The 19560-nt window shown below is 35.1% G+C and overlaps 1 protein-coding gene across 1 annotated transcript in view; it reads right to left on the reverse strand.

The window, feature by feature from the left end:
- The window catches only part of LOC106644845 (uncharacterized), a 2208360-nt gene that overhangs the window by 1972487 nt on the left and 216313 nt on the right, over positions 1 to 19560 (reverse strand). The gene's annotated exons all lie outside the window — the stretch shown is intronic.

The following is a 19560-nucleotide window of genomic DNA, read 5'->3' on the forward strand; positions in this document are numbered from 1 at the left end:
AGTCCTTCCTTGGCACAAGTAGATGGCTCCTGGAATACGTGCCCCGTTATTCCGAAATAACAGCGCCTCTCTTGGACCTCATTAGGAAAAAACGGCCATACAAATAGACACCAGAAGCTCAAGAAGCCTTGGAACGGCTCAAAAAAGAACTCTCGAAACCTCTACATTTGGCTCGACCGCATGAGGGTTGGCCATATGTCTTGCAGACGGACGCTAGCGCTCGTGGAATGGAGGCCGTATTATATCAGATCTTACCTGATGGACAGTGTAGTATCATCAGTTATGCTAGCGCCAAGTTCAATCCATTTGAAGCAAAATATCATTGCAATGAGCAAGAGTGCTTAGCAATGGTTTGGGCTATTAAGAAATACCGACCCTCTCTGGAGGATCGGCCATTTACCTTGCGAACGGATAACAAGGGTCTCACTTGGCTACGCACGGCTAAGAAAACTCAAGATAAATTAAAGCGATGGTCTATCCTACTCCAGGAGTACAATTCCATCATCGAACACTGTCCGGGTCGAGAAAACCAGCTGGCGGACTTCCTCTCATGGAATTAAGTGGAAGAGAAGCCGGATAACCTCACAAGAGAGCTCGACTCTCTCACCAACAGATACCCAGTTTTTGTCTTGTCATGGACTCGTCGACGACTTGATATGGCAGCGACCAACAAAGGACTCAAGTTGGAAGGTCTATGTGCTCCAAAGCATGGTACCCCGAGTACTCTATGAGTTCCACGACACTCACCACGCGGGACATCCAGGAATGGAGGAAACGGCTCGCAGTATCAAAGGTTACCACTATTGGCCTAGGATTAACGTCGAAATCAAGAAAAATGTCCAGGACTGTAGGCTGTACGCATACTATAAAAAGGCAATCACTGCTCCAGGTACTATGCGACCACATCAGCCGAAACAACCATAGCCATCATAGCCATTGATCTAATGGGTCCATATCCAAAGAGCTCCAGGGGACGGCGTTTCATACTGGTTGTTACGGATCTCTTTAGTCGATGGGTCGAGGCCTTTCCTCTGGGTTCATCGGAAGCCCCCCGGTTCACCCAGCTCCTGAATGATAAAGTTTTCGATCGGTGGGGATATCCTCGAATCATCCTAACGGACAATGGTCGACAACTTATCGGTAAATTTTGGCAAGATGCTTGTATGCGTTCGGAAATTCAACATTGGACTACTCCCATTATTGTCCTCGAGCAAACCCTACGGAGCGCCAAAACCAGGAGATAAAAAAGGGCCTTTGACTACATTTGCACGGGCAATCCCACAGCAAATGGGACGTATACTTACCAACAATATGATATCAATTAAAAATTCGCCGCAACGCTACCACCGGGGCATCTCCAGCTCAACTGTGGTTGGGTCATGATACCGCTCGACCAGGGAAATGGAGAACCCCTCAAATGGCAGAACAGTGCCTACAAAAAAAGCATATTAATGCCATAGAACATCAAGACCAGTACCAGAAGCAACACTACCTGACTAGTCAACCCAGTCCTATCTACCCACCAGGTACCTTGGTCTATATATGTAACCACCTACTTTCCTAAGAAAAGATAAACATAAATTTTTCTGCAGAAGCTTTAAATAATATACATAAGGGTGTTATCATCCGAGGCATTATTTTATTAATTATCGTATAATATAATAATCATTTTTCTTAAATAAGATCGCTTCTACATAAATTTAAGTTTTGAAATTTCGCGCGCAGCACCAACTTCCAACTAGTACTTGATAGTACCACCTATCGCTTGCCAGGTGGCGACCACTAGTTGTTAATGAAAATCGCAAGTAAGAATGCAACGTAAAGTATATAAAAAGGACTATGTGACGACTGATAGATATCGATCCAAGTTATGCAAATACGTGTAAAGCATACCTCCTAAGCCACTCAAATTGCTTAAAGTACATATTCAATAAATATCACTGTATTAATATAAAACAATTCCTTTTACAACTTCTTTTTCCTCCAAAAAAGCTTCTTCCTAAGTCCTATCTTCGGTTCCGGGTGCTCATGACCTCCCCCCCTGTAACTCAGGAGTGGAGACAGTTGACCCCGGGCATACAAATTGACGATTGTATCACCCAGGGATATGCAGTTGTCACCTCCATTGAGTTTCAACCCAGGAAGGCAACTCGAGACGTGGTGATCCGGTTTCCGGAGGATTATTTTAAAGGTATAACCCTTCCTTTCACCGGTCAGCGCAGAAGTCAACCCACCCAGAAAGTTCGGACCACCCCACTAAAGCCGAGCACCTTTGTTCCTCGACGACCACCTCCACCCAGTACACCCTCGCCTGCTACAAGCCCAGAGGTGTTGGCGGATTCCAAACCACTTATCTGGAGTGTCGTTCAGGTATCAACTCCACTCCAAAACCCCGAAACTTCTCAATCTAGAGACGTTCACAGAGGTAAGCCCAAGATACCTCGGCGGGGGTAGGAGAGATGGTGACAGATTATATGTTAAATTTGTAATATAAATAAAAAAAAAAAAAAAAAAAAAAAAAAAGCAAACAAACAAACACCCATTGGTCAACCTGGCGACCAACACATCGAAGCCTCTACGCATCACTGCTTAAACGCCACATTTCTCCGATGAGTCAGATTCCGAAGAATCAAACGGAGCCACTACACCAACAACATCGGACATAGTACCACCATCGTTGTTTAATCTAAAGGAAAGGCTTGAGACACTTGAGAGTGACTCCGATCTCTTCCCACCACGCTTCTCTACACAAGGTTATTCAACCCCAATGGCTGCTTTTAACAAGGGATTACAGCCACATACATAAAGTTTTACAGTTTATGCTATTGTAATGTTGATGAGGAACTTGTGTATATTCAATCGTTTGTGCAATGGCTCTAGACAACGAACAACAAGACTATTTAAACATAACTCGAAAGGAAAATTGATAACGGATGAAAAATCTGGTAATAAAGTTTTCTTTCTTAGAATCACGGTTAATACTAGTTATAATTTGTTTTTCAGCGTTTATTTATCATATACAAAAACAATTTTTAATAGTTCTTGCTTTATCCATGACATCTTATAAATCGTGAAGTTAAAGTTTTGACAAATTAGGATTTTACTACAAAAGACCTTTTTTTTGTAATCGTTAAATTTTTTTACTAAAAATTATTATTTTACTTATAAATTATATTTACTCAAAATCTTATTGTTTAAAAAAAAAGTATATTCATTATGTGAAGTTAGTATAACGTTATTGTTAACACAGTTGCTGTAATTACCAATTATTTTTGTACAGACATTATCTGTTATTTGTGATTTAGAAATGTTAAATGTTTCTATTTCCCCTCCTCCAATTCTCAACAATAATTTCGAAAATTCGTTATCAATAGAACGGATACAATTTTTTTATCTTAAAATTTTGAAGGGGTTCCATGAAAATGATGACTTAATAGTTTCTTCTATTATTATGGTTCTATGACCTTTTTTTCAGAACTGGAAGAATTTGTCGAAAATCTCCTCCTAATACTATTAATTTATCACCAAAGCAAAGTTTTGTATTACACAAATCTCTCAACGTTCTATCAACAATTTCTAGAGCTTTTTGCGGGATTATAGAAGCCTCGTCCCATATCATTAAATCAACTTCCCCTAATTTTTTTTTTTCAGTTTTAAATTCTAAAAATACACTTTTAACATTATTTAAGTCTAGAGGTAAACAAAAAGTTTTATGACTGGTCATACCTTTAGGTAGTAATGCAGATAACATTTCTGTCCAAGCCTTTGACAAAATATTTTTACCTCTAGAAATAAAGTAATACATGTGAGTCTTATTTAAGTAGGTTTTTCTGGATCCACCAGTACCATCTATGAAATATACTTTTTCATCTCGTTTACAAATAGTTTTAAAAATTTTTCTTTGATCTTCATTTGAATTTGTGAACATTATATCGAACATTTTTTTACTGAAAAATATTCCCTCAATATTGCAATTATTTATATAGTTGATGATGGTTGGTGTCGGTAAACTAAAAGACTCACATGATTCACCTTCTGATACCAAAATTTGATTAATATGTAAAAGAGTACAATTATTGTTATCATTATTGAAGTCTTCCGTAAAATATTTTTCATATTTATTCCATATTATATCTCCTTGAATGTTTTCTAAAATCAAAAACCAAGCAAAAAATTGTCTCAACTGGTATGGAAACATAATTGTTATGGCTTCTTTAAATATATTGTCGATTTCAGAATTATGTTCTATTAAACCCATTGTAATTGCAGTATCTCTGGAATTTTTAAATGTTATTCCATTATGTTTTTCAACGTCTTAAAACGATGTAGCACCATGTAATTTATGTATTTCTTATAAAATTTTCAAAAGTTGGGGGTTGGCGCGCAGTGCGCGCAGGGTGGCATAAGCCCTACTAGTATATATATATATATATATATATATACTTATTCAAAAATAGGTACAATAATAATGTTAATTAAAAATTTAAGTATATCAGACGGCTTATGTAATGGTACACAATTGCGAATTACTAAATTGTTGAAGTATAACGTAGATGGCAATATAGTTATGGAAAAAAAATTTGGAATAAAGTTTTTATTCTAAGAACAACATTTAATACCGGAGAAACCTAATTCAGGCCTTAAATTGTTGTAGAAAACAATTGCCAATATTTTTATCATTTGATATGACTACAAGGAGGTCTCGAGGTCCCCGGATTGATAATGTGGGATTATACTTGAAAAAACCTTTGTTTTCTCATGGTCAATCCTACGTAGTTTTATCGAGATGCAAAAATAAGAATAAAATTTTTGTGTAAATCAATAAAAAAAACATTTTAAATATTGTACATATAGTTTGAAAAAAATTTATGATTTTGAGAAATAATGTTTTTAATAATAACAACATGATTTTAATATCATTATATGCATAGACAAAATTTATTACTAAATAACGTATCTCATTAATGTATATTGTGTGAATCTATTGTACCAATTTCAATAATAATTTTAACATGGGTTATTAGGGTTTTGCAAGGTAACTTATAAAATAAGTCATCATAATACGAAACATTAATGAATGTATAGTATTATTAACACATATGCAAAATAATATAACACATACACATAAAAATCCACAATTATCACATAAATTATCATACATGCTAATGAAAAAAAAACTTAGCGTTACAAAAACCTTTTACTTAAAATTTAGTTGAAATACAATTAATATGAATTGGTTTTTGATCATACTCTTAGTTGTACAAATGGAGTAGTAAACAATTATATATATATATAAAGTCCATTTATTTGCCCTTTAGGCAGTGTGGAAAAAAAATAAAAAACAGAGTTATGGTAAGAAAAAGAACATTCTTACCTCCTTATTAAATTCTTATTACTTAACATTTTTTATAAATGACGATTGTGACAGTACAAAAGTATCTATCACATATTATTTTAATGATTTCTAAAATTATGTTTTTTTTAAAGACTCTGAGTAAAACATAAATGAATAAATAATCTCTAAACTACCAATATGAATTTTTTTATATGGTGGAACGTTGCTTAGAATGCTCTACATAGTTAACTATACAATTTAATATTAAATTTTTTAATTTAATATATAATAATAATGATGCTTTGCGCAACGACCTCCTACAAATTAATTGTAACTTCAAATTCATCCTAATAATGAAATAAATTGTAGTAGTAAGAAAATTTTGTCACAAAGTCATTTAGTAATACAGCAGATTGAAAATTAAAGATTAATATACATGACACAAACACATTTGTATACACATCAAGGTTCGAGTAAGCTGGTATGATCTCTGTCAAATTCCTCGAAGATTTGTGTGGGGGTGATGGGGGAGTGGTGGGGGTCACGATACACTATGTGGGGGGTCTGTGAGGGATCTGTGGGTGGCTGTGGGGGGTTTTGGAAAAAACTGCAATGTTTTAAAGTGAAGGAAAAAGTGACGGATTTTTACTTTATTTTGTCGGTTGGCAGCAGGGGGTGGGCTGAATGAGGGTCTGAGGAGGGGCTCTGGGGGGTCGGGTGAAACATCCCACCAAGATAACTATATAATATAAGAACTTGTATATACATATGTCTATATTTACTTACATATGCCAACATATGAAAATTAATAAATTTGAAAAATCTAAAAACCCACGTTCTTGACTGTCCTTAAAATAAGAAAATAGCCCTATGGGCCTAAGAGAGGGGCTACTTAAAACGTAAAAGCGTATATTATTTAAGGAATAATATATGGGATATATTTACATGACATGTATAGATTGTGGGTGTAACTTGCAAAGATAAGCCCCCACTTTTTGAGTAGCCCCTCTCTCACCTTCGTAGGGTTATTTTCTTATTTTTAGGACAATTAAGAACGTGGACTTTTAGATTTTTTTAAATCTAATAACTATTTTATGATTTTTGTCTTTTTTGTTTGTCTGTTCAGCAACAACTTGAGCGAAAGCGTGCAAAAGATTTTTTTTCAATTCAACTAAACACATTAAATAAAATACATTAAAAAACGTTTTTCATAGAGAAATTCATTCACTTACAATCTTTTTACACGTCATATTAATAACCAAAATATAATGCAACCTTATTGTGCACGTAATAACGTTCAAATCAGAAAACGGTACGGCTCACTATAAACGTATATATACAATGATCCCTTAAATAATATACGCCCTCACTTTTGAGTGGCCCCTCTCTTAGCCCCGTACGGGTACTATTTATTTTTGTACAGTAAGCTATAGATGTGGCTATATACATATATAGTTGAGTCACGTGACATTCGTATATGCTAATTCCTGTTTCTATTGGGTTTGAAGCTACCCTCAAAATTTAAGCCTGCTAGCTTATCGGGAAGTGCCTCAAAATTGAGTTGCAAAAATCTAACCGGAATGATAAACAAACAAACAAACAAACAAGGAAAGAAACAAGAAAAGTAAGTGTATAAAAACGTGGGAAAATACTCTATGCAACAAAAAACAACTAATACGTTTCTATAAATAATTTGATAGTTATAATATGATGTTACAAATTTTGTAAAGAAAATTAATTGCGTCGTATAGGTACTTCGAACGTGTATTTCTACAGTGTGGAGTACAGAAAGCTTAATAATGAACATCTGTACAAATAATTAAAAGATATTTAAATATTACCTTTTTATTCTTTTCTTCATCCCCAAATGGCCCTCCTACAGCCCCACCACCATTTCTTACCATAACGCCATATTTTTGTCCCCCGCAGCCATCAATGTGTAAATATATACATGAATTAACATACATGTATAGAAAAACAGTGCTTACTACTAGCAAGACCCTTTTTTTAAACAAATTAAATTACAAGCAGTTACTTCCTTTGCAGCCTGATGCAATGACTGCCAGCCCTTTTTATTTTTTATGAAAAGAATTTCTAAGCTGCTAATTCTTCATGTCTCGACGTGCCTAAAACCAGCTTGTTTGTTTTTTAATTGTAATACAATTTTGAGTAGAATATTCATAATAACAATACGTGGTTATCATTAGGGCGATTATTTTTTTATTGACACAAAATACCAAGCAGCGTTTCTTTTACACTACAATGCCCTTACTAGCAGGGCCCTTATTTTTTTATTTAGATTATATCATAAGCAGTTTATCTTTTATAACCAGATGTGATTTATGCAAGCCCATTAACTTCTTTAATTTAACAAAATGTTAAGTAGATAATCCTTCATTTGAAAAAGCACTTACAAATAGCATGGTTGAATAACCGTAAAAGAGTTTTTACTTAAATAAAATTCTGAGCAGCAGATTCTACATACCACGATGCACATACTGTGAACAAAGTTAATTTGTAATTTAAATAAGATCCCGAGTAGCTCATCCTTTTTAACCTTATGTGACGTGCTCACTATTAGGAAACTTAGTTCCTCATTTACGTAAAATTTTAAACAGCTAATTGTTAATGAGTAGAAACACTTATTTCTAGTGCGTTTTATTATTAATTAAATTGATTTTTAACAGCTGATCCCCAATAACCCGACTCGCTTACCACCAACCCGTTAATTTTTTGCTGAAATAAGATCCCGAGTAGCTTATCCTTTATACCATGACGCGCTTTATTCAAATAAATTTGTTTATCTATTTATTCAACATTTTAAGCAGCTAATCGTGTATAACTAGATGTGCTTACTAACAGCGCTAGTATTTTTGTATTAAAATAAAATCACTAGCAGCGTATCATTTAGTTCTCACTGTGATTACTACTCCCTAATTTATTATTCAATTATAATAAAATTCTGAGTGGCTTATTGTTCTAACTACGATGCACTTACTGCGAGCACATTTCTTATGTATTTTTTTAAAATTCTGAGCAGCTCACCCTTTATAATCAGATACGCTTCTGGCGAGCGCAATGAATTTTTTAATTTAATGAAACGTTGAGCAGCTAATTCTTCTTAACCCAATGTGCTGACTACCAGTGCCATTATTTTTTTACCAAATTAGGATTTTAAGCAGCTTATCCATCATACCCTCACGTGCTTAATACTAGCAAGATCATTTCTTCATTAACATTTAATTTCGAGCAGCTCATTTTTTACAGCCTGCCGCTCTTAGTACCAGCACGTTTTTTTTTTTAAATTATGTCCACAGCAGATATAATCTCATATACTCTGACGCGCTTACTACTAATGAAATAGATTCCTCATTTAAATAAAATTTTAACAGATGACCCCTTATAACCCGATAAGCTTACCACTTGCACAATTATTTTTGTATTTAAAAAAATTGTTTAGTGGCTTATCCTTTATAACTGAACGTGCTTACCACCACTGTAGTTATTTCCTTATTTAAATTAGATCCTAAGCAGCTAATTTTTGTAACCCTCCTATGCTTCCGATGAGCGCATTTACTCTGTTATTTGGATAAAACGCTGAACAGCTTATTCTTTATAGACTAAGGTCCTTTCTGCGAGCGCGTAAAATTTTGTTTAAATATAATAAAGCCTTTAGCACATAAGCTTTTATAACCCAATGCGCTTACTATCAATGTGATTTTATTAACTAAATTAAAATCCTGAGCAGATTTTCCTTTTTACCTCGACGTGCTTACTACTAGCAAATTTATTTTCTCATTTGAATAAAATTTTGAGTAGCTTATCCTTAACGACCAGACGTGCTTACTGCCAGTGCGATTACTTTTTTTATTTAATTAAGTCTTTAGCACCTTATCCTTCACAGCCCAACGCACTAACTACCAGCATGTTTATTTTTTAATTTAAATAAAGTCTCACAGCTTATCCTGTATAAATAGATGGGCTTACTGCCAGCGTGATTATTTTCTTAGTCATATGAACCTTAGGCAGATTATCCCTGATAACCCAATGCACCTACTACCAGTGCAATTATTTTGTTACTCCAATAAAATCCTGAGCAGCTAATCCCTAATGGCCCAACGGGTTTATCTTCAATAATTTAATGAGCTTGTAAGAAAAAGTAAAACATTTAAGTAAGTTTATCTTACGCTGAATTTATAATAAAATTTTACTAACGGAATCATACACCAGTAAAGGTTAAGTTTTGGTACATGCTATCAACATATATATTTCTAGGGACAAGCGCAAGCACCATCGGTTTTAATTATTAAGTTGTTTTTCAATTTTTTTTTGTTTATTTAAAGAAAATTCATAAAAAGTAAAATAAGTTTACACTTAACACTGTTTGTATTATTTTGATTAAATGCTACAAGAGGTTCCTATGTGCCTACTGCTATTTTCGACGACCAGAGTAGTTCTTCGTATCATGTTATTAACTGCACGTTGAACATGCCCTTTTTCCCGTACCTCATTAGAGGCTTTAACAATAAGTTGTTGGCAGGCTTTTGCGCCATTTGTTGGTGTCTTTTACACGATCTCTTTAATCCAGTCTTATAAAAAGTAATCTTGTGGTATTATATCAGGAAATTCGGCAGGCCAAGTGATGGGACTATTCCGTCCAATCCAGCGATGTGGATAAGTTTGGTCCAGGTGTGCTTTGACATTGGCTGTAAAGTGAGGGGAGCACCATCATGTTGGAAAACCATATCCCATTGAAGTTGCATAGTGAATCTTTTAGTAACCCAGGCAACGTTTCTTAGAGAAAATCCAAGTAACCTGCTCCATTGATTCGGTGTGGCAGAAAAACTGGGCTGACCTATAAAACGCGTTTTACTATGTTTGTTTTATTCTTATATAATTCAGTACTATAAAAGTATTTAGAATCACTATAGGGTATGTCTAAGCCTAGCAGATTACGTGGCGTGCGTAGTGCGTTTTTTTGCATCTAAATCATTTTTTTCAACTTGGAACAATAAATGAAAAATAGTTAGAAAAAAAATTTCAAAACACAAATAAGTAGATTTTGACCCCCTGTTTCCGGTAGAGTAGTCAGTTTCTATGTTAAACATTTTTTTCCTTGCTTAAATTAATTTCCAAGTTTAGTCCATTTTTTCTAAAAGTACTTTTTTTTTTTTTTTTTTTTTTTTTTTGTTAACTTGCATTAATTAAAAGTTTAACTCTTCATCTACAGACATGCAAGTTTCTGAGTTGAAAGGTATGAAGCTTAACAAATGATATGCACTCAACGATCGCGGAGTGTAGTCTAGCGCTGGCGTTTATGTGTAAAAGAGGAAGTCACGATGGATGAAAAAGTAATTGAAAATTCACTTGAAATTTTTTCAAAATTCTTATACGGCCGTTCTCCTAAGAGCTTTCTTATTAGATTTTGTTAAACGTTGTTAAAATTTTAAAACCTTTTATGGTTAAATTTCTTAGTAGATTAACAGAAGAATATAAAACACATAATTTATAGTATTCATGAAGGAATGTACTAAACAAAGTGAAGCCCATGCGTTAAAAAAATATTTCAATTAGCATTCACATTATAAAAATAGGTTTCAGACCTAAAGTATGTTGCAAAAAAAAGATTTCATAATTAATTTTTCATGATTTAAACGTAATTTAATTTAATACTAATAAGTCAGTCACTGGAAATGCCAGCACTAACGTTAATGCTCCAGTAGTATTAAAATATTCTGGGACGTATTAGTCTTGTGTTTTCATAATCCCATTGATCGTAGTTATGCCAATTTAGTATTTCATTTTTAGTAAATTTGCATACGTCAGACTACAAAATTTTTTCCAAAAAACTCGTATTGACGCGCACTTGAGCCAATAATTGTGCACAAAAATTAACACGGGTCTCATAGTTACGTGGCAGCAACTCCTATACGTGGCAGTAATGCTATGGATATATCCCGATTTCCTTAATCAAAGTTTGGGCATAGCTAGGGGATACCTTAACCTGACGAGTGACATCGCGAATAGAGTTAGTTGGGTCCTCTATGAACTGCTTTTCAATGTGCTCATCCACTGCAGAAAGCAATACTTTACGTGGGTGTCGGTGACCAGCATCCCCACGAAGTGGCAAAACACTACCCCTCTCGATGCACTACCAATGGACTGTAGCTATGATGGCGGGATCAGGACGGTGACTGTTTGGCCAACGTGTCCGATACAATCGTAAAGCTTGTTCAAGGTTTCCACCACCCTGGTGTAAAAATCGTACTATTTTCGTGTATTTCTTCGAAGTATAAGGTTTACTGCAATCCGTGGCGTACAAAGGAAACATGCTCTACTCCTTATGATAAGGTGTGGATGTAATCCAAAAAACAAGTTATGGTGTGTTTGTTTTTGAGAAAAACGAGCATAAGTGAGATGTGTTGGCTATCGACACGGTGCACAAATCAGCATGTAGTGAACACAACTACAGCTTCAAGCGTTTAGTGTGCAAGAAGGATGCATTAAAATTAAAGTATACTAATCAGTACTTCAAGTGCCGTTGACATACATAAACTTTTTTAATTTTCCTAAATGTACATATGCTTGAACGAAACAAAGATAAAAACAACTTTACGTATAATCAAAATACTAGGGATGCATAATTGGATTTTCTAAAAAATATATTAAACACAATTTGAGTTACTACGTGCAAATGTCTTATGACCATGTAAGTGAGTCACATGAAAACCTTAAATTAATGCGCTATGTAAGCTGACAAAACGCCAGGGCTCATTAACAACTTGTTAGTATTCAGAAGACAAATAAAGTAACAACATCAATAATTTTTAGTGCCGCTATTTTTCTGCTTTTCCAGATATAAATAAAAAAAAAATTAAATCACTTGATTAGATGAGCGGAGAAGCTTGTCCACGCTCTAATTTATCTTTAATTAAGAAATGAAAAACCAATAACTAATTTCTTCAGCGCTAATGTTGTGAAACCCTTATAATTATTACTTTTTTAAAAATAAGGTCATTTGACAAGCAGCATTCAGGGTTTTGGTCGCGACCATGACAATGACAATAAGAATAGTAAAATCAAAAGGATCATAAAAAAGTGAACGAACTTATTGTAAGCTTATCGGGTTATCAAGGATTAGCTGCTCATGATTTTATTTCAACGAGAAAATAAAGTCGCTGGTAGTAAGCGAATTGGGTTATGAAAGATTATTGGCTCAAGGTTTTATTTGCGTACAAAAATAATCACGCTGTACGTAAGCTTGTCAGGATATAAAGTATAAGCTGCTTGGGACTTGAATTTGGTTAAAAAAATAATTGTGCTGGTAGTAAACGCATCAGGTTATGAAGAATTATCTGCTTGAGGATTTTTAAGAAAAAAAAAATTATCGCACTGATAGTAAGCACGTCAGTGTATCAAGAATCTGCTGCTCAAAATTTTGTGCAAATTGCAAAATAATTTTGCTCGTGGTAAGCGCGTCAGAGTATAAAAGATGGGCTGGTCGGAATTTTGTTTTAATTAAAAAATTAAGGGGCTAGTGGTAGGCACGTCATATTATTGGGGATTTAATGCTCGAGATTCTTCTTCGATTAATAATGACAAGCACTTATAGTAATCCTGTCAGCCTGTCAAGAATTTGCTGCTCGTAATTTAATTTAATTGAAAAAATAACTGCCCTAGTAGTAAGCACGTCTGGTTACATATGATTAACTGCGTGGGATTTGCTCTAAGTAAGAGAATACATGCGCTGGTAGTAAGCGTGTCAAAGTAAAATAGATAAGCTGCTTAGGCTTTTAAATAACAAAAAAAATAATGGCGGTGGTATTGAAGGCGTCTGGTCATCAAGGATTAGCTGTTCCAAATTTTGTTTAAATTAAAAAATGATTGTGCTGGCAGTAATCTTATTAAGTTATGAAGAGTTGTCTGCTTAAAATGTTATCTAAATAAGGAATTAAATTCGCTGGTAGTAAGCGCGTTGGGGTATTAAGGACAAGTTCTTCGGAATATTATTTTCATAAAATAACATATCGTGCTGGTGGCCAGCGCATCAGATTGTTGGGGCTTAGCTGCTCGTGGTTAAATTGAATCAATAATAAAACGTAGTGGTAGTTCATTCGCTAGGATGTCAAGGGTAAGCTGCTTAAGATTTAATTAATTTAAAAAAACTGATTCGGTTTTAGAAAGCGCATTTAACTATAAAGGAAAAGCTGCTCGGGGTTTAATTTCAATTAAAAATGTAACGGGCCCTTGATAAACGCGTTGGCTTATTAAGGATAAGATGCTCCAAATTTCGTTCAATTAATAATGTAACGCACTGATAGTAAGTGCCTTTAACAGAAAATCATTAGTTGCTCGTAATTCGATTTGATTAAAAAAATAATCGCCCTGGTAATTAGCGTGTTTTTTTATAAAGGATTAATTGCTTAAGATAAGTGGCTCGGAATTTTATTTGAGGAAAAGGAATTGCGCTAGTACTAAGTGCATTGCTTTATGACGGATTATCTGCTCAAGGCTTTGGTGGATAAAAAAAATAAACACCTTTGCAGAGGGTGCGTCTAATTGTACGGAAATAGCTTCTCAAGATATTAAGTAACAAAATGAACAAGCTAATAGTAAGCACGTTGTGGTGTAAGTGATAAGCTGGGTGGAATTTTATTTGAGTAAGAAAACAAACGCACAGAAGTAAGCGGATCCAGGTGTAAGGAATTAGGCGCTTAAGATCTTATTTAAATAATTAAGTAAACGTGCTTATAGAAAGGATCCTAAGTCATTAAGAATTAGCCACTCGTGATCGTATTTTAATAAGAAAATACACGCACTGGTAATACGTGTGTGGTGGTATAAATGTCAAGTTTCTCGGGATTTTATTTAAATAGCAAAATAAATTAAAATGTTAAGCTTCGAACACCTACTTATCATTAAATTATAGTGTTTAATTTGTAAACAACTTTCATACTAAGCTTTGATGGTTACTGTCTTATTTAATAATAGGCTATGGGTAACAAATACAAAGACTCTCAACACCTGCCTTCAACAGTATCAAAAGTCCGTGAGTAAGTTATAATTTAAAACTTTATTACTTTTTACTAATGCTTTCTGACTATTTAATTGAGTACTTTATTAGGTCATTATAAAAAACGAGATATTTACTCACCACCTGTTCAAAAAATTTCATACACTTATCTACTTACGTTCAGTGTGTTATCATCTCCGATGATAGTCTTGATTCTTTTGAAAAAGCCCACCACCCTATTTGACCCTAAGAATCTACTGTATCGACCACTATTATGGTTGGATCATTATTATTATTTTACTACCGTGTCATAACTTTCTTGCCTTCTCCTACTACTTGCCTTTCTTTTTTTTTTACTGAATATGGCCCCGCCCCTACATCGCATATCTCTTGTTGATTTTTTGTTTGCGAGCCATCCATCTATTTCGGAAAGTGCAACGAGCTTTTCCGTTTAACTTAGAGAGCTTAATTATATTTTATAATTTTCTGAAATCTATTTCGATAAACCGTGTATAACAAAGGGAGATACACACACACGTGTGCGCACGCGCTTGCACGTGTGTATATGTGCTTATTATGAAGTATTATCTACTAGATATTACAAAGTTTTTTTTTGTCACATTCCAGATAAACGCCTTATGTCACCAAGCAGCCCTCTACAAATTTTTCACATTTACCCACAAACATCTGTTGACCTTTCACAGCCTTCTACAAAATAATGTAAAATAACGGTGTATTTTTTTTTAATTTTTGCTAAGCTAACTTTTTCTTGATGCTCCCACCCCCTCCTACCTGTGACAGCACCCCAAAACCCACATAATATTTTTGAATTATTTAACTAAATCATTATTTATTATGCCAGGCCATGACGCATAACAATGCATATGTATTTATACCCATTATTTCATTTAAAGTTCTTTTTTTTATTAGGAAGCGTTAATAAGACGTAATTACAAAAATTAAAATTTTTATTACACATATACATATCAGTAATCGTTATTTGCTAGTCGTACGTACATTAACACTATAGTACATGTATGTGGACGTCCTTTTTATTATACTGATTCATGTTTTTTTTATCAAGACTCTCAGCTATTCTTCCTATATCTTATACGCATTCGAATACTGACTTCGAAATACACATTTTGAGATAACTTTTATGACTACCTTTAGTGGTAATAAATAAGGACTGTACATGCTAATAATTGCTAGTTAACTTACTTGTATCAGAAACATTTTGATTTTATTACTTGTGGATTTAAAAAGTTTTAAAAATTTACTGCGTGATGTTACGTACGATATGCTAGGCATGTTATACTAACTACCCCTGGTGACCACGAAGCTACCTTATTAAGAGGGTACTGACGGGAGGGGAACGAGGTAATATAAGGCCCGGCTAGCTTTAAAATCAGGAGAACGAAGAGAAGACTCGGACAGACAGAGAGAACGAAAAGAAGACTGGGACAGAGAGGCAGAACGAAGAAAACACTTGGAGATATCGGGCAATAAATTGGAAACACACACGCGTCTTTGCCTTATAAATAAGTATCTTAAATAAAAGTCTTTATGGTTCCAAGGTTTTGATCGTTCTCGCAAAGCACCTCCTCTGGGTTTTCCCACGTAACAGTTTTGGTGCTAAGAGTGGGGTTTGGTAAAAGTCAAAATTTTTTTTTGCACGCCGAGAAGCACACATAGTGCAGTGCCACGAGAATACGACGATTAAAAATCGAGGAGCCGAGAAGCTGATCAAAAAGGACAGGGCCAGTCATATTCTGCAAGCGACGGTGACATCAACCCGCAGAAAAACAGGACTAGGATACCAACTGCTGATAATCACAGGATCAAGGATCAAGGAGACAAGCGGCGAGCGCTGAAAAGAGATGATTTCCAAAATCTTATTTCTGCTGGTGTGCATATCAACGAGAACGTAAGTCCATTTATAATAAAATTAATTTTATACCTTACTCCCCGGGCAAAAGAGGGAAGGCACTTAGTAGGCGAAAATAAGGTCGTAGAAAATTTTCTTTTCTGGATTTATATTTATTATTACGTCCGCTCCCCGTGTTTGGCGTTTTTTTTCACTCTTAGGACCCGAAGAAAAATCGTGCGAAACAACAGACTTAAATAAACAGCAGATTAGAAAAATTTAGGAATATCAAACATAAAACAGAGGGAATTTTAAAGTAGGTTTCCTTAGATACAGGAAATATTCGAAAATAATAATATAATAATAATAACCCGCACTTATATATACCACTTTTTTTATTATTATAATTCTTATTAACAAAAACAGACTACAGATATTCCCAAAATAATATTTCTCCCTATTTACCACTAAACAAAGAAAGGGCACAAAATTAAAGAGAGCTAGTGAAAGACGAACGCTGTTCTTTAATTTTCTTATCTCGCCTGTCACTACTCTTTTCACCCGATTATTGTTAAGCTGCGACACAGGTAATTAAACGCAGCCCCGTTGCTAAGAGAATAAATACACCTTATCAGAATTAAAAAAAAGGATACGACACATAGAAATACATATATAAAAGAGGAAAAAAAATAAAATAAAATAAAAGGGAAAAAATGATTCGTCTACGCAACACTATCCATGAGTCAGAGAGTGATAGCGAAGGCCCAAGTAATAATATGATGGCAGACTTGTACAGGCCAGAGCCCAATAGTAAACAACAAAAGGAAAATATGACGAAACGGATGTTGGAATTGGAGCTGGAACCTGAGGGGTGCGAGAAACTAGACGCCCTGGACGAAGAAACAAAAGCGATAGTCATGAGTTTATTATCAAAGATAAAAGCAAAACTAAAAAGAGCAGAGGAAGTGAACGTGCCACATAAGTCAAACACAGAGACCAGCCGAAATCCGTCACCGACGATAAGGGATCAAAGGGATATATTGTGTGACACAAAAGCGAACACAGGACGTATAAATAAAGAAATGGACCCTCTCTCTGGCGAACAAGTCATTGAGCGAAGCTTAAGGAAAACTGAAGAAATACGTGAAACTCGAAAAAACAAAACAAATATGTTATCAACACAATGGAGCATGCTAGAGAAACAAAAGTGGCCAATTCACGTTACACCCCGTTACGAATATCAAGGCACAAGAAACTCTGCGACGAGAGACTTACATGCTCAACAGCTGTGGGACGGATTAAGAGATATGAACAAAGAACCTGGAAAAACAGAGGAATTCGCGTCAATGGTAGCAGAACCACCGTTGACTAATAATTACACAAACTGGACCGATTTTAATGAACATAGGGATAGGGACAATATAGCACCAACCATGGGCCTATATACAGAAAATATGCAAGCTACAGGTAATTATAACGCAGACCGCAGAGTTCACAACAAAACATTCTGCCCACGCTTAGCCACATGGCAAAAAGCATCCCGTTCTTCAACAATGACCCAATCAATCTGCCACTATTCGAAAGAATGGTAAGAATAACTGCTTAAATGATCGGTCCAGAATATGAATTATTTTTTCTTGGAACCGTTGCAAGCAGACTAAAGGGAAAAGCAGCTGAGCATTTCACGCCTAGATTGGCTCTATTCGGCACGGTTCAGGAATTTCTCCGGAAACTTTCGAACAGATATGGGAGTATTAATAATTCGGACACTTCAATGGCACAATTGAAGACAATCAGACAGCAAAATCGGGAATCGATAGAAGATTACGGTGGAAGGGTACAGTGATTATATAACAGGCTCACGATGCTGCACGATTTGAATCCAAGCTTACTGCCGATTCAAAAGCAGGTCCTAAAGAAAAGCGTGGAGGCAGAAGCAGTCAAACATTTTACATATGGGTTGCACCCAACATACAGGAGCAAAATCACAAGCTTAAATCTGAGGACTCTCTGTGAAGCAATCATAGAGGCATTAAAAATAGAGAGTGACCTCAGTCTACGGCACGCAATACCAGTGTAACATCGGTGTATCCACATTAGTTTTTTTTCCTCTTGCTTCAAAACCTTCCACGCCGATTTTAGAATACTAAATGCAGAGGCAAATGTGCATCTGCAAAAAGGTAAATCACCTGCAAGAATGCTCCTAGCTAAGGTACTACGACGATGCATGACTCACTTACATGCATGCTGGCCTATGCTGACCAGAAACAACGAGCAAAGTAAAAACGAAATAATTATGAAAATCAATTAATGCAATAATTTAACTGGGAACAGCTGCGCTAAAGTTTAATATTAGATATTAGTATGATGTTAAAAACTAGAATAAATTAGAGTTAAAACCCATAGGCTAAGCCAAGATAGTAGCAAATGGTAAAATTATTCTATATTGCTAATACAACCTGTACACGCTGCACCATTAAACCTGCATACCATTAGCCAGCAACAGTTTTACAAAAGCCTACGAAAGCAATCTTATCGACTTTCAAAGAATTATCCGATTTTTACCATTCATGTTCGCAGGCTCATGGTCTACTGTGCAACTCTTTTGTATCACGTCAACAATGTCATTAACATACTGCAATAGCCCAAATTGTAATCTTGTTAAAAACTGTCACTGTTTTAAATGTAAAGGACAATGGGAAAGTCATGGCACTTCCCCCTTTTCCTGACGCAGAGGTGTCGAGAGAGTCCGCACTCTTGCCCCCAACACGGGTAACAAAATTCCCGATTCTCAAGGGCACCCTGAGCCGACTTCCTCTCCTACAACAAACAGAGAAACCCATAAATGACGAATTGTTACTAACATGTTGAAATACATTTACAACCAACAATGAATGGAAACTATTAGTAAATTCAAGTAAATTAACTATATAATAATTCGCAACGAGCCCCTACTACTGTTTCTATAGATGTCTGTGTTTTAACCAAAGAAGCCGCTACTGTTAAATAATCATTCATGATAATTTACCAGTCCAATCAATGCTCACGTGTACAGCAGAAAAACAAGCAATCATTACAATTATTTACTACTACTAAGACTATTATTAATATTATAAAGTTCTGAACACTTATTCAATCAAACCTGAATATTAAGCGATTTTCACCGCTCTTTTTGCATTGGGTTCGATTAAATGGGCGAACAACGGCTACTATCAGCTAATACTTATTAATATTACATCTTAACATAAATATTAAGTTATAATGAAATTCTGTCAACTTTTGAAGTAAAAGAGAAAGGAAGGGCATGAGTAAGTGAATCACCTTCCCTTCTCTTGACGCACAGAG

The sequence above is a fragment of the Copidosoma floridanum genome, unplaced genomic scaffold, assembly GCF_036245765.1.
Source record: "Copidosoma floridanum isolate Cflo_tuat_1 unplaced genomic scaffold, Cflo_Japanese_pri ptg000017l, whole genome shotgun sequence".
NCBI classification, from domain to species: domain Eukaryota; kingdom Metazoa; phylum Arthropoda; class Insecta; order Hymenoptera; family Encyrtidae; genus Copidosoma; species Copidosoma floridanum.